The following is a 15138-nucleotide window of genomic DNA, read 5'->3' as shown; positions in this document are numbered from 1 at the left end:
GGAGGGAGGGGAGGGGGAAGGAGGAGAGGGGAGAAGGGGGAGGGGAGGGGGAGGAGGGAGGGGAGGGGGAGGGGAGGAGGAGGAGGAGGGGGAGAGAAGGGAAGGGGGCAGGAGAGGAAGGACAGGCTGACCTGTGCTCTTGAAACCAGGGCTTCCACGTTCCAATAGGAGTGCGTTCCCAGACCAGCAGGAGACCGCTGAAGCTGTGAAGCAGGAGGGGACTGTTTGCAGGACCAGCACCTGGATGCTGCTTGTGCAGGTGACCCATCGCCTCCCCCAGCCCGTGCCCAGGTCACGTGTGCTTATCAGCTGGCTGGAGGATTTGCTCCGTGAAAAGGGGCAGCTGGTCCTTCTCGGACTTTGCTTGGGTTTCTGGGGCAGGGAACCTAGAGGTCAAGTTTAATGAGCGTCTTTCCGGCTCACCGGGAATGGAAAACACGCTTGTGGGTGAGGAGGAAGCTGATCATAGCAAATAAACCCATTTCCTGAGGGCAGGCATCAGCCTGGGACGGGCCTCTCTGCAGGTGAGGAGCAAGCCGGCTTCCTTAACCTGTGCACTGAGCCGAGACCCAGGGGGCGTGGCGGGGTCTCGGCGGCTGTGGCTGATTCAGATGCTTTGGCTGACCCGGCCCAGCTGACTGGCTGCACCGTGGCGGCCTGGTTCAAGCAGCCCTCAGACCGCCTTTTCCGGGGCCTCCAACGGTGGTGCTGACATTTCATACGCATGTTGGAATATATGCACAGGAATTGAAAATGTTCTCGGTAATCAAAGAAAGCCTCAAGAACACTACTACTGTAAAACAGTGATGTGAACATTGATATCACAATGCTATTAAGGAAAAAAAAAATCAAAAGCTTCACTGCTTCCTTTCCGAGCCTTTACTAAGACCAGAAGTGAAACAGACTCCCTGTGACTTTAGCCTCCAGAGTGTAAACTTGGCCAATCTGTCAAGCAAATAACACGTGGTGACTGTGTGACTTTGGCTGGCGTTACTGGGCAAATATCAGAGAAACACGTCACTTGTTGCCAGGACGCAGGGCCTGCGGCACTGAAACCAGGACAGTCCAGGGCAAACCGGGACTTGGTGTAACGCCCATCCAGGCCCAACCCAGGCTACCTACTGAATTCCTGCCTGCTTGTCAAGGCTGGGATCTCCGCTCTGAGAAGGCCCGTGGCGCTGTGATCCATCCAAATGCTCTCCTGGTTTGTGGCACTAGTGACGTGCTGTTCTTTTGTGCTCAGCTCTTCCAGGTACATCCACGAACTATAGCACTAGCATGGCCTGGGAGCTTGTCAGAAATGCAGGGTCCCAGCCTCAACCCTTAAATCTGCACATTTCACAAGGTCGCCAGGAGGTTGGTACACAATTTGCGATGCCGTCCTAATTCTCCATTTGGTTTGAGAGGTGGACTTGTTTCTCCCAACCAGGGGTACAAACAGCCCCACAGAACGAGGGTCCCCTCCTGCCATGCTGGGTACAACGTGGGCACTCGGGCACCTTAACTGCTGGGACTACGTGGGGGGCCCCCAAACGTGCTTGGGAGTGACCTCAGCCTCTCCCCTCACATCCTGTTCCCAGTTGCTTCCGAAGGAGTTTCACAGACCAAAGAACACGGACGTATATCGCAATGAGTGCTGCGTATCTGGTTAAGGAGTCCGGACGTTGTCACTCTTCTCGGCGACTTTGCGTCTGAGCCCCTCCCTGTGTGACGCGAGGCTCCCCGACCCTGAGTCTTGGTGGGAGACAGGCGATGCCAGGTTTACGTTTTCCTCCGCAGCCGAAACTGTGAGTAGTGAGACCCCCCCGAGAACGGCGCGTCCTCAAGTGCCAACTAAGAGTGTGGGCCTGTGACCTTGGCCTCGCCCTTCAGACACTCTCCACACTGGACCGGGCCACCGGTCCCGCCGGAGGGGGTCCATTGAGCACGATTCTGGGGGCAGGGTGGTGATCACAGCTGCAGCCAGGGGGGGCGGAGCAGGTGGAGACCCCAGACCCACGGGACAGATGGTGGGTCTCGCCCTGGGCTGGTCCACGATGAGGTGTTTCTGGGTGTGGCAGTGACGTCTCTGAACCTGATTCTCAGATTTTCCAATCCTTTCAGCTTCTCGGTATACTTTCGGTAAATACCATTTCTGCTTTATGCAGTCGCTTCCTTTTACGAGCACTGACTTTCAGGAAACATATGTTCACTTGTGAAGGTCAGGGCCTCCCTTTCTAAAGAGCCTACTGGTAACAAGGAGGCAGGAGAAACCACGGGCTTCACGGAGACTAATTAGCGCTTGAGAGTCGAATCGAAAAATTCTACCTTCTGCTTTCCTACCACATCCTCTAAGTGTGAACAGATCAGGGGCGTGATTACACTGGAAGACGTTCAGGCCAGTCCCAGGGAGCTGCGGAGTGTTGTACACGTTGTACTCCTTCACACAGGAAAAGAGAGAGCCATCGTTATTGCTTTTTCACTTTGGAAACGGCTGGATCTGGCACACAGAACTCAGTCAATCCATCACAAATATGTACCGAACACCAGCCATATGCAGACTTGGCTCAAACTTGACCCAGTCTGCTTGGCAGAGAACATGTGAACCCAGACTCACATCAGCCCACAACTGGAATCAGTTAGACTGATTTGTGGTCTGCTTTAGAAAATTCTGAAAAACTGAATATCTTCGTAAACCTTCCATTCTCCCTGCGGGGTTTTTTCTCCCCCTTCTTTTTGGGGGACGTGAGAAAGAGAAGGAAAGAAATAGTGTCCTCCAAAGGGCTTATTAATCATGACCAGAGCTTCCTTGTTAAAAACAAAACAAAAACCTCAGAGAAGAAACTTATCCCCTACTCTCCAGAAATCAGCCACGATGACCTTTTCCGGTGGAAGCCTGGCCCTCACGGGCTAGGGCCGTCGCACCGGTAAAGCCCGTAGCAGCAGGGATCCCCCCAAGGAGCCTTGAGTGGCGTTGCTTCTGAGCTCGGCTTCTAGGTGATGATAACGTAATGCCCGGGGTGACAGGTTTCTCACTCGAGGACCTTAAAAAGTGATTAGGGCGACAGAGAACAGGGACCCTCGCAGGGGACAAAGGTGGCGTCAGGAGAAATCAGGAAAGGCTACGTTTAAAAAGGTAGGTTTGAGGGAGGTACTAAGGGATGGGCAGATTTTGACTGGTGAGGGGAAGGATGGGGAAAAAGCATGTTAAGAGTGTATCCTGTGAGGAGAGGGATGGAGGTGGGGAGAGCCTTGGGGGGCAGAAACTGGTCCAGTTTAACTGAGATACAGAGTGCGTAAAGGGGCGTCTCGGGGGGGCAAGCAGGAAGGGCAGATCTGCATCGGGGGCCCTTCAATGCTGTGTCAAGGGGTTTCAAAGAGAGTCGCAAAGTAACGGGGATTCTCTGAAGCCTTTGGGAGGGTTGCGTCCGTCGGGTGGACTCGGTGCTGCTGCTCTAATAAACGACCACTAAACCCCGAAGGCTTAAGACCGCAAGCTGGACTTGCCGTGTGTGTTACATTCAGCTGCAGGCTGCCCTGCACGCTGTCCTTACACCGTCCTTACCCCGGGACTCAGGCCGGTGGGGCTGCTGCCGTCGGGGGCGCACCGGTCACTGTGGGAGAAGGAAAAGAAAAGCTCTGGAGGGTCTCACCCCAGCGCCTGAGCGTTCTGCCTGGAAGTGACACCGCCCCGGCGCACAAGACTCCCGAGAAGCATGCCTTGACCCTGTTGCCAAGAAGCAGTGGCTGGAGGTGCTTTAGGAGAGGTGCTGACGATCGGGCTGCGGGCGGCCCCCAGCCGGATTCTCGGGTGAACGTCTTCTGGTGCAGGTCTGGATGTTGATTGAAAGGATAACGGGGCACAGCCGCCTTCTGAAAGGCTGTTGCGACCATCCGGGTGGAAAAGAATTACCTGCTTAAGTAGGAATGAGGAGAAGGGGGTCGGATGGACCAAATGTTACAGAAAAGGGTTTTGTAGACTGGGCCGACCATCTGGACGAGGTGGTGAGGGGCGGGGAAGGCTTGAAGACGCCCCCCACTTCCAGCCTGGAAGGCTCAGGACGGCAGTGCCAGGACTTGGAACAGGGAACGGGGAGGGAGGGCCCGTTCTCTGCGACGAAGTTGAGTTACCAGCGGAGGAAAAAATGGTGCTTACCTGTTTTATTGCGCAAAACAAAAGCAAAGCAGAGCCCATTCAACTGGCAACCCACCCACGAGCACCTGGTCCTAGCCTTGCTCGGCAGATCTGATGATTCATCGTGAAACGCTGCTGGGAAATAAGCCGTCCACAGGGCTTATCCACAGGCTGGGAAATAAGCCTCCTCCGCAGGCAAGTTCTTCTTCTTTCCTTTCAGATGACTCCAACTTTTGCTCACTTTGTGCTGAAGGGAAACTGTCCTAGCTGCGTGTGGAGTGCCCGACTTGTCGCCAGCTCCGTTCCAAACAAGTGGCACGTTCCTCTCTATCATCCCCGCGTCATCGCTGATGTCTTGGTTGTGGAAGGTACTTGGACCGAATGAAGGAATTCGGCCTTTCATATCAGCTCGGGACACTCTTAGCACCTGGACTGCGTCCTCCTGATGCTTTAAGATGTGGCCGAGCGCGCGCGGTGCGTCCCGCGGACACACGTCTGCGCTGCGGGCCCCGCCCTCCCCTGCCGGCCTCTCGGCAGCCGTGTCGGGTCCCTGGAGACTCTCCCTGTGCTAACAGCCTTGCCCGAGTCCCCAACGCCCGACACGCAAGGTGAGCAAAAGCTCTCATGGGAGTCCAGCCAGTACGCGGCGTGAGACCAGAGGAGCCTGTCTTGTGAGAAAAGCCACGAGCTTCGGTACCAGGAGGTAAGGCGAGCAGCGAGCAGCTTCTCGGAGCGGGTGGCACAGGCTGAGCGCTCCCCACCGAGGTCACGCACGAGAGGCTTTGAGAGCGTTTCTGTGTGGTGCCCCCCCGGGCCGCGCCTGGGCCGCTCAGCCTGTGAGGCCCATTTTGCAGAGGAGGAGATGGGGCTTCACGAGGCCCCACGGCTTCTGGGCGACAGCATCAGGAGGCCAGCCTAGACGGCTGCACCCCAAAACCCACACTTCGCAATGCGGTTTTACCGATTTCCTGGAGGCCTTTCTGTGCTCTCGTTTTTCTCCCTTCCTCCTCCTCCTCCTCCTCTTTCTCTTTCCTCTCTCTCTCTCCTTCTCTTTCATTTTGCAGAGGAGGAGATGGGGCTTCGCGAGGCCCCACGGCTTCTGGGCGACAGCATCAGGAGGCCAGCCTAGACGGCTGCACCCCAAAACCCACACTTCGCAATGCGGTTTTACCGATTTCCTGGAGGCCTTTCTGTGCTCTCGTTTTTCTCCCTTCCTCCTCCTCCTCCTCCTCTTTCTCTTTCCTCTCTCTCTCTCCTTCTCTTTCATTTTGCAGAGGAGGAGATGGGGCTTCGCGAGGCCCCACGGCTTCTGGGCGACAGCATCAGGAGGCCAGCCTAGACGGCTGCACCCCAAAACCCACACTTCGCAATGCGGTTTTACCGATTTCCTGGAGGCCTTTCTGTGCTCTCGTTTTTCTCCCTTCCTCCTCCTCCTCCTCTTTCTCTTTCCTCTCTCTCTCTCCTTCTCTTTCATTTGCAGTTATTTTGACACTCAAGCTTTTACTCTGGAGATGCAAATCTGCCAGAAACCTGAACTTCAGGTAAGTTATTTCTACTGTGTGGTTTTATATTTGCCCTCAGGTGGTCTAAAATTTGGCTGAAGACTTGGGGCATGAGATACACTGTGAGAGAACCAGAAGAGATAATTCCTCACTCAGTGACCGATCAGAAGTAAGGAAATGTTCGTAAGTCTTTAATTCCCAGCACCATTGGTGCATTCTCATTGCCTTAGACGCCAGTATCCTATTAGCCTTTGGTGCCAGTATCCCGCCTCGATCGGTTTCCAGATTGTACCCTTTGTACTGTTCCTGAAATGCCCCTCCCTCACGACCCCTCCATCAGAAATTATGTTTAGCCTTCAAGACACAATTCAGGTGACAGCTTCTTCTAGACGCCTTTCCAAGCTCAAGCTACAATTAGTAGCCTCCTTCTGGGTCCCTTTTCTACTTGATGGGATCTCTCCACATGGATCTTTTATTTGTTCTTCCAGAAGTTTGTGGTGGTGTGCTTTTCTCCCACGAAATTACGCCTGAGAGCCAAGAGCAAGACCCCAAACCTCTCCTGGTTCTAGAAGGGCGTTAGTCCTCCTGTTTCTGATGGCTGAAGTCTTCCTGTGGAAAGAGACTATGTCTTTTGGCAAAATCATGCATCAAGTCCGGCTCAGACAATGCCACCGTGAAGAATTCTGTTCTCTGTTGCTCTCTGATGCCACTGCCAGTAGGAAATTACTCCTCACAACATAAGCCTTGGGATGTGCTAAATGAAGCTGGAATTTCTTTGTCCTGTTCATGCTACAGCAGGCCAACACGGCATGGCATTTTGAGCCTTCTCAGTAAGCTTCAAGATGTTTTACAATTCAAATTAATAAGCCTTCAGAATTCATTTCACTGGGACTTTATGAAGCTTGCTTTACTCTAATACGATTGTCAATGCAAGTGACTCTTTAGCTTATTTGCTTGAGAATATGACCTACACCAAAAATTACAGGAAAGGTCAGCAAATTAAGCGGGTAGCTGTACTTAAAGGTGTGTGGGGCGCTGCCCACGAAACCTCAGCAGTGATGGCGCCAATATTTTTATGGCTCCCCCATCAGTATGGGAAAGGTCAGCAAGCAGATCTTTTGAAACTAATCTTCAATTTTTCTTTTCATAAATGACCGATTCAACAATATGGACTGGAAATATACCTCGATAAAAACTTTCAAGGTGTGATGTGTGTTATTTACCTAGTGAATTCAAATATTTATCGAATGCTTACTACGTACCAGTCACGGTTCTAGGCACTTGGGACATAGCAGTATATAAACCAGGCAAAAATGCCTGCTTCATGGAGCCTTTTGGACAGATCACCTAAGCACTGGTAGGCCTGTTCGCATTCCTGGAATGTGGATTTTATTGTGCTCGTCTTATTGATGATAGACTGAAGCTCCAGCAGAATAGGAAGCTTGAGCAAGATCAAAATAGCCAGTCAACAGACAAGTCTGAATCCACGTCAGTTCTTTTGGTTGCAAGTCTTGCCTCTGCTGGATTTACTTTTCCCAAAATTGTGTTCTTGACTGTTCCCCAGGGGGTAGGTGTTTCATAAAACTTAAGATTCCATATTCCAATATGTCTGGGAAATTCTGTTTGGTCACGGGCTGGTTCTAGAAGCAGCTGCCAAGGTGCACTTTTGCACAGAAGAAGATTCTGAGGCCACGCTCCTAGGATCGACGCGCGGGGAAGAGAAGGGATGGGCTGGAGGCAGGATCAGACGGGGAGGGCGAGCGGCGGTGCAGTCTTAGGGGCGGCCTCAGATGGGGCTGCGGGGATTCTGAAGATGACATGAGCCTGCAAAGCTGCCCTGGGGGAGAGGGGGAAACAGCCGGGCCTTTACACCCCCAGACCAATCATTGTTTGGCTGTCGCCCATCCCCGGAAGGAAGCATGACCTTGGACAAGGTAGCTCGGTTCAGCAGAGCCAATCACCAAAGGTGGCCGACAGCTGAGGGGCGCCCCCAGGGGCACTGCCAGCAGCCGGGCAGTGAGTCCTCCTCCAAAGGGACATCTGGGGGGCACAACACAGCATCCAACCGCCCGCGGTATCTGTAAGCACGAGATGAACTGAAACACAACAGTTTCTTCTACTGCTGTCTGCTTCCAGCCTTCAAAGGGCAAGTACATACTGTGCACCTCGAAGAGGGGGATTTACTGTGCAAACTCTTCCACGTTTATTTAAGCTCAGAGTCCTTTTGGGGATCCATATTTTTTAACATTCTCTAAAAAACATACCTAGGATGCTTGTGTACCAGAAATCACCGTGCGACTGGACGAGCACAAAAAGAGAGAGAGGCAAGATGCAGTAGGGTACAAAACTGACTCAAAATGGATCATAGACCTAAAACTGTAAACCTCTTAGAAGAAAGCGTCATAAATGTAGATCTCTGTGATCTTGGTTTAGGCAATGGCTTTTTTAGATGTAACACCATAAGCACAAGTGACAAAAGAAAAATAAACTGGACGTCATCAAAATTTTTTAATTTTGTCCTTCATAGAACACAATAAGGAAAGTAAAACAGTAACCTACAGAATAGGAGAACTTATTTATCTGCAAATCCTATAGGTAATAGGAGACTTGTATCCAGAATACGTGAGGAAAAATTACAACCCAACAATAAAACGGCAAATAACTCAATTTTAAAATGGACAAAGAATTAAACATTTTTCAAGAAAAGGTTTACAAGTGGCCAATAAGCACATGAAAATATTCCCTCATGGAAATGTAAATCAAAACCACAGTGAGATACCACTTCATTCCCAATGGGATGACAAAGTCAAAAAGACAGATAATAATAAGCGTTGGTGAGGATGTGGAGAAATTTGAACCCTCACACACTGCTGGTGGGATGTAAAATGGTGCAGCCACTTTGAAAAATAGCTTGGCAGTTCTTCAAAAGCTTGAACGTAGAGTTACCACATGACTCAGCAATTTGACTCCCCGATGGATACCCAAGAGAACTGAAACATATGTCCACGCAAAAACATCTGTACAAATACTCATAGCAGCATTTTTAATAAGAGCCTCAAAGTGGAGACACCCCAAATGTCTATCAACTGATAAACAGATAGCCAAAATGGGGAATATTACTTGGCTATAAAAAGGAATGATGTAATGATACATGGGAGGGCCACAGACTTTGTCCACTGACACAAAGGAAGCTTGTCAGAGCTCTCTCGCAAGTGAAAAAAATCTCAAACAACTACATTTTTAGAGGAGAGGAAGGAGAAATGTATTGGCTAGTGTAACTGGGAAACTGAGAGCTGGAGTTTGCTTCCAACTCTCATCCGAGGAGACAAAATGGTTCCCAGCAACCACAGATTCTCCCCCTGAAATGCTTAGCAGTCCTGGCAGAAAGACAGATGCTCTTTTCCAACATCCTTACAGCCACCAAAGGGAAGAATTTGATTGGTGCTGCTTGGGACACAGATTTACTCCTGAACCAATCACTAGGTGCGAGAGGGCTGGGGCATTCTAATTGGCTGTCCTAATCATGTGCCTGTCCCTGTGGGGTGGGTATGTGGCAGAAGCCTTAGTGATTTTTAGTCTCCCAAGGGCGCTTGATGTAAAGGAGGAATGAGTGTGCAGATGAAAAAGAATATAGAAAAAAACACGAAGAAAGAGACTTAGTAGAAGGATAAGTATGGCACCCTTTTTTTATCTGTAGTTTTTCATGTCATTTCCTCCTACTACCAGATAGGGTTAATAGTTAAGAACCCACAATAATCTAACGGTGCTGCCGTACTTTTATCTTCTACGGTGAAGATTAAGCAACCACATTCCAGTGGGCAATTATTGGTATAAAGAATTAATACAGAGTCCAGTTTAAGATTTAAGCCTTACTCAGAATTTCCTCCCTTCTGGATATTTTGGTTCAGCTAACCTAGTCTAACCCATTCCACCATATCTTTTCACTGCCTTTCTTCCATAAACGCCCTCCTTGGCCATCCAAGAAATAGGTGCCTTTTCCCCACAGATCTGCTCTTTTGCATCTCAGTGGGCAGAACGACAACTTTCCCAGTTGCCCAAGGCAGAAACTTGAAACCACCTTTAACCCCTCCCTGGACACCCAATCTATCATCTGTTACTGGAGGGATTTTTACCTCTGAACCGCTTAGAACATTGCCTTCTCCTCTCCATTCCCAGCGCCAATGCAGTGATTTACCGCTTCATGATTTCTCGGCTGGATTACCATAATAACCTCTCCTGGGTCTCCAACCTCCATCCCCTCAATCCACTCTTCCAACTGTGGCCACAGTGAACTTTCAAAAATGCAAGTAGGTCCACTCTGCCTTAATATCCTACCCTCAAGAGATAACCCAGTGCCAGTTCCCTGGGATGTATACCCGCAAGCCTTCTGTACTAATAAAGTCACCCTGAGCTCTAGAATGTAGATAAAAGCGCTTCCAGCCCTCATCTCACAGGTATGGAAATGCAGTGCCTTCATTTCTCTTCTTCTTTACCTTGGAAACCGGACTCAGCTGCGGATCCAACTTCACCTTGATTTACCTGTTTCTCGTTTGGTCAGAATACCTTCAGTCTAACTGTATAGTATATGAAATTGGAAGTTCTGGCAGACTCACCAAGATACAGTAAGTATCCGTTTCCAGGTGGGAACTTGTAAAAAGGATTAACCAAAAACTGGTTAAACTCTCAAGTCCCAGCCCTCACTTGGAGGCTATAAAATAAGTCAAAAGTCGATTCGAAGAAGGAGGATATGTGAGAACAATTTCTTTGGAGAGAGCTGTGCTAGGAGGCCTCCCCCCAAAACAGGAAAGGTGGGGGGATGTACCCCCAGCATCTGCAGAGAACGGGTGGCTCTAGGTGCTCCCCGGAGACTTCATTAGTGTCCCTGGACTTGGGGCTGGTGGACACGGTAGACTAGGCTGTTGTCTGACTGTCCATTGAGAAATCTAAACGGGTGAGAAGACAGGCTAGCTAGCTGCTGACGGGCAGATCAGAACAGAGGTGGGGGCTCTGGGACCGGCCTGCGTGTGCAGAGTTTGTTGGGACAGATGGAATGAGAGGCTTTCCGTGGACCTGATGTGGGCAAGACCAAAAGCAACCCAACGATGTCAGCTTAGGACAAGTTATCAAACTTTAACTAAAGCAGAGAAGCATCCACCCAGGTACGAGATCTCTGGAGTGGGCATTGGGGGGGTGAGAAACAGGGTCTCCAAACAACCCTCAAAAGTGCCCCACAAGATAAAGAGCTTTCAACAGCTGCCAACTTTCAGAAAGCCCAGAGCCAGGTCATGACCGTGTCACTTAAGTAAAAACTCTCCTTACTCCTCTGACCCGTCCTCCACACTCCCCGCGCCCACGAGCCGGCACCAGCCCCAGAAAGACAAAAGCTGGGGGACAAAGACTGAAGAAACCATTTCCCAAGAGGCGGGCCACCAGCAGGAAAGGAATTGCAACTTGGCGTGGTGTTGGACACTTTTCTTGTTACGTGGGATTGGCCGTCAAGAATGCGGACGGTATTTTACAACTTAAAATGACTGGCAGAATTTTATTATTTAAGAAAATTTTTTTAAACAGCTCAAATTTTAATCCAGCAACAGGAGAATAACTTCTCCCACGGAAAAAGTCTTAAAACACAATTGTGTTGTGGTTATATATCATAATCCTACTTGGTTAATGTACGAGTTACATAATATGCCAGTTATATAACACTTCTCATAGGGCTCTCCCCTTAGACCAGGGGTTGGCAACTTTTCCTCTGTGGAAGGTCAGAGAGGAACTATCTTAGATTTTTTGAGCCCTAAAGTCTCTGTTGCAACTACTTAACTGCTGTTAAGGCTGCAAAAGCAGCCACGGATAATCCTTCAGTGAATGGGTGTGGCTGGTTCTAATAAAACTTCATTTGCAAAAACAGGTGGAGGGCCAAATTGATCTCACGGGTCACAGCTTGGGGCATCCCTGCCCCAGACTGTCGGCTTCTTGAAGGCGGGAGCTCTGCTTGGCTGTTATTGTATCTGAAAGGCCCTGCACATCGTAGATAATAACAACCGGATGAAAAAATAGCAGTAGCTTCTTCATTAACTATAAGGCAGATCAGATTCAACTTAACCAATCCCTTTCGTTATCTTTTTATAAAGTCCCAAGAGAAAAGAGCTGGTGGTGTCCTTAGGGAGAAGAAGTGGAATTCAAAGAGGTTGACTGCAGTCAAAAGAAACTCTTTCTTTGAGGGCGACCCGGTGGTACCTCAGAGCAGCTCAGAGCAGGTAAGCTTAGATAGGTTACAAAGAAGGCATAAGCTAGTACATTAAATTTTCTGCATAGGCTTATAACTCTATCGCTAAGATTTAAGCTTCCCGTTGGACCTGCCTTATCTTCCTTATCTTTTTAAGATCGACCTGGCATGGTGTCCTGTACATAGGGGACAAAGATAAGTGGAACATAAATAAAGGGCAACTCTATTTATAAATAGCCAAAGGCCTACTCAGAAATGCATATATAATCAAAGACAGCTTTTTACTGAGAAAATGCTGTTCATTAGAAGGTGTGGTAGAAGAAGGGATACAGAAGTTGGGATCCAGCGAACAGAAAGAAGCACCACCTGTTGCCCAAGAGGTAGTTTTATCATTTGAAGGTTTTTTTTGTGAATTTATTTTAGCCCAGGTGTGACAGCATGGCATTTTGTTAGTAATGTATATTTTTATTAAGATATTTTTCTTCGACTCTGTTCAGAGCACAGATAGTACTGGTATTTAGCTGCCGAGGTCTCTGCGCTGCATAGAAACCATAGGTTTGTGCCTGAGTTGTTCGGATCCAAATAAAATTAATTGACTACTCACTATATTTGACATTGTATTAGATACAACCACGCGTGCCGTCTGGGCGTGGAACATGGCCCAGTGTCTGGGTACACAGCCCTGAAGCTAGATGGCCGGGACTTGACCATGGCTTCCGTCACTCACTAGCTGTGAGACCTTGAGTCGGTAACTTGCCCTCTCTGTGCTTCAGTCTTACAGACAGGGGTCTGTGAGATGGTGAAGAAAAATAGCTTCTGCATCGGAGGTGGTCGTGAGGATTCAGTGATAGAATATGTGTTAAGTAAGTCCTTACGTAGGTGCCTGGCGCGCAGTAAGCGCTCAAAACATATTAGCAGTTCTTGTCCTCCTGTTTAATTGATCCTGCCAGCATTGCAGTGAGTTTGGTGTGATGACCCCATCTCACCACAGAGGAAGCTGAGGCTCACGCGGTGACTTTCCCCTTGGTGACAAGGATCCAGGAGTCAAGGACAACTGGGCCAAGTTCATTACACCAGGAGACCTCAAGGAGGATGGGGTCAAATACCGTAATACCTGCATCTCTAGCTTTGGTTCCAAATTTGCTTTAGAAAGAAATCTGTTCCCTGCACTGCGCCATTCCCATCTCCTCTAAAAGTTCAAATTATGTTTACGAGAACCTCCAAGCAGAGGTTCCATAAAAGTGTTAGATTTTCCTCAATAACAAAAGAATTTCTTTTTCAAAAATAGCATTGCTTTGTTAGGAAGTGTGATAATAGTCATCTTTCTGGGTAGTGTCCCTGTGGCTACTATTCAAAGCCAAGCCCACTATCCTTTCATTGTTTTTTATTTTAGATCAGGAAAGACCTGAAATTTGGCTCTGAAAATTTCCTTAATTTGTAAGAAGAAATATTCCCCTGGAAGTCCACTTGTTAAGAGCAAAGAGGAAAAACAAAGCTCTAACAAGAAATGGACAGCCTTGAAACCACGGGGTTTTCAGAATTAAATTGCTGAATTTTCATGTCACATCCTTTCTTGGCCGTTCTCTAGCTACGTCTGCCAAAAGTAACAAAAATTTTTTCTCCAAGCAAAAATCTTCCTAGGTAGTGACACTGATAATACTTCCCCAAGCAGAGCCTCAGGGAGGCATCTGGGCCGAGCTTAAAGTCAGGGATGAGCTGAATCATCTCCCCAAGGAGGGAGGGTTCTTTTCAGACAGAGGAGTGGTCACCTTCCGACCTCTGAACAGAGTTCTCTGGAAATTTCCAGAATGTCTGCTTCCAGAAACATGTCTTCCTTTGTTTCATCCCCGTCGAAAAGTACTTACACGACACCCGTTCACCTCTGGGGAAGCAGTAAAGATGCAGGGAGAGAAATCATACATATGGTCCCTATAGCCTTGGAACTTACAAGATGCAAACATATGGGAAAATGATACATGGACAGGAAGAGATCATATGTCAATACACGGCCAGACGTAAATTACAGTATTTCTATCATGTCTACCTAAACCTTTTCTCTTTCAGCTTCAGCTTCTCTTTGTAACCGAGGGAAGGCAGGCGTTCCACTGAGCTCTAACATTCTAGGAGTTGAGGATGAATGAGCTTGGAAATTGGTGCAAGCTATGTAAACCCCGGTATAGCCGGCCCTGGCAGATAAAGGAAATCTACAACCTTCATAGATTATGGAAAAGACAAGCCTGCCTAAACTGTCAGAACGATGGGGAAAGAGACGGCTTCTGAACCTGAAGGAAGAAGCAACCCAAAAGTCCACGGACAGCTGGATGGGTAAACAAAGCATGGCCTATCCATACAATGGAATATTATTCAGTCCTAAAGAGGAAGTAGATTCTGACACATGCTTCGGCATGAATAAACCTTGAGGGCATTATGCTAAGTGAAATAAGCCAGTCACAAAAGTCCAAATATTGTATGATACCACTTATATGAGGCACCTATAGGATAGTCAAATTCACAAACACAGAAAGTAGGATGGTGGGTACCAGTGGCTGGGACGGGGGGTGGTGAGAGTTACTGTTTAACGGGTCCAGAACGTCTGTTAGGGATGATGTAAAAGCTCTGCAGACGGATGGTAGTGATGGTTGCCCAACATTGTGAATGTACTTGATGCCATGGAGTTGTACACTTAAAACGGTTACATTGGTAATTTTGTTATGTATATTTTACCACGAAAAAGAAGAGTTCCCCCATGCAGACATCAAATGATTAAATATTAAAAACAATTTCAATAATCCTTAAAAAACCCCACACAATTAACTTTCCTTCATCTGTTCATTCAGTTCTCTTAACTAATTCTTGTACCACTGGCTCATGGGTCAGCAAGCTGCTTTTGCAAAGTTATTTGCTTTTGGACTGGAGAGAGCTGAGAAACGCGCCTCTTGTCTGATACAAGCTGTCAGAGTTGTGTAAGTGATGCCACCTTAATTAAACTCCCAAACCTGTAGGCGTGAGTGTATTTTGCCAAGAATCAATAGTTTAGCGCACCTGCTATAAGCCTTTCCACTAACGCTTCGAGACTATCCTTTGTTAAAGATCCAATTGCTAACCTGGATATTATAGAAAATTCCGGCAAATACGAGGGGAGAGCAAAAACCACCTGTTGAGAAAAACTCTGAATAGTGATGGTTAATTTATTACAGTTACTAAGTGTAATAACCTCAGTGGTCCCCAAGGCTCTGGTTCGTGGCTACCTTCAGGGGAGGGATGTATTATAGGCAGTGAGGGCATTGCAAACACAG

The 15138-nt window shown here is 48.4% G+C and overlaps 1 long non-coding RNA gene across 12 annotated transcripts in view; it reads left to right on the top strand.

Moving 5' to 3' along the window:
- Window positions 1–14829, top strand: part of LOC114485539 (uncharacterized) — a 24443-nt gene extending 9614 nt beyond the window's left edge. For 6 of the 12 annotated variants that reach the window (XR_008616890.1, XR_008616888.1, XR_008616883.1 and 3 more), the window contains 4 exons: window positions 150–9099; window positions 9793–9923; window positions 10128–11873; window positions 13907–14829. This is a non-coding gene — a long non-coding RNA (uncharacterized lncRNA). The remainder of the gene's footprint in view (window positions 1–149; window positions 9100–9792; window positions 9924–10127; window positions 11874–13906) is intronic. The other 6 variants (XR_008616887.1, XR_008616889.1, XR_008616886.1 and 3 more) reach the window with 6 other exon arrangements.
- The last annotated feature ends 309 nt before the right edge of the window (window positions 14830–15138 follow it).

Source organism: Physeter macrocephalus, unplaced genomic scaffold (genome assembly GCF_002837175.3).
Source record: "Physeter macrocephalus isolate SW-GA unplaced genomic scaffold, ASM283717v5 random_1334, whole genome shotgun sequence".
Classification (NCBI taxonomy): Eukaryota; Metazoa; Chordata; class Mammalia; order Artiodactyla; family Physeteridae; genus Physeter; species Physeter macrocephalus.
Note: the sequence above shows the minus strand (reverse complement) of the source record. Positions and strands in the feature narration are given on the sequence as shown.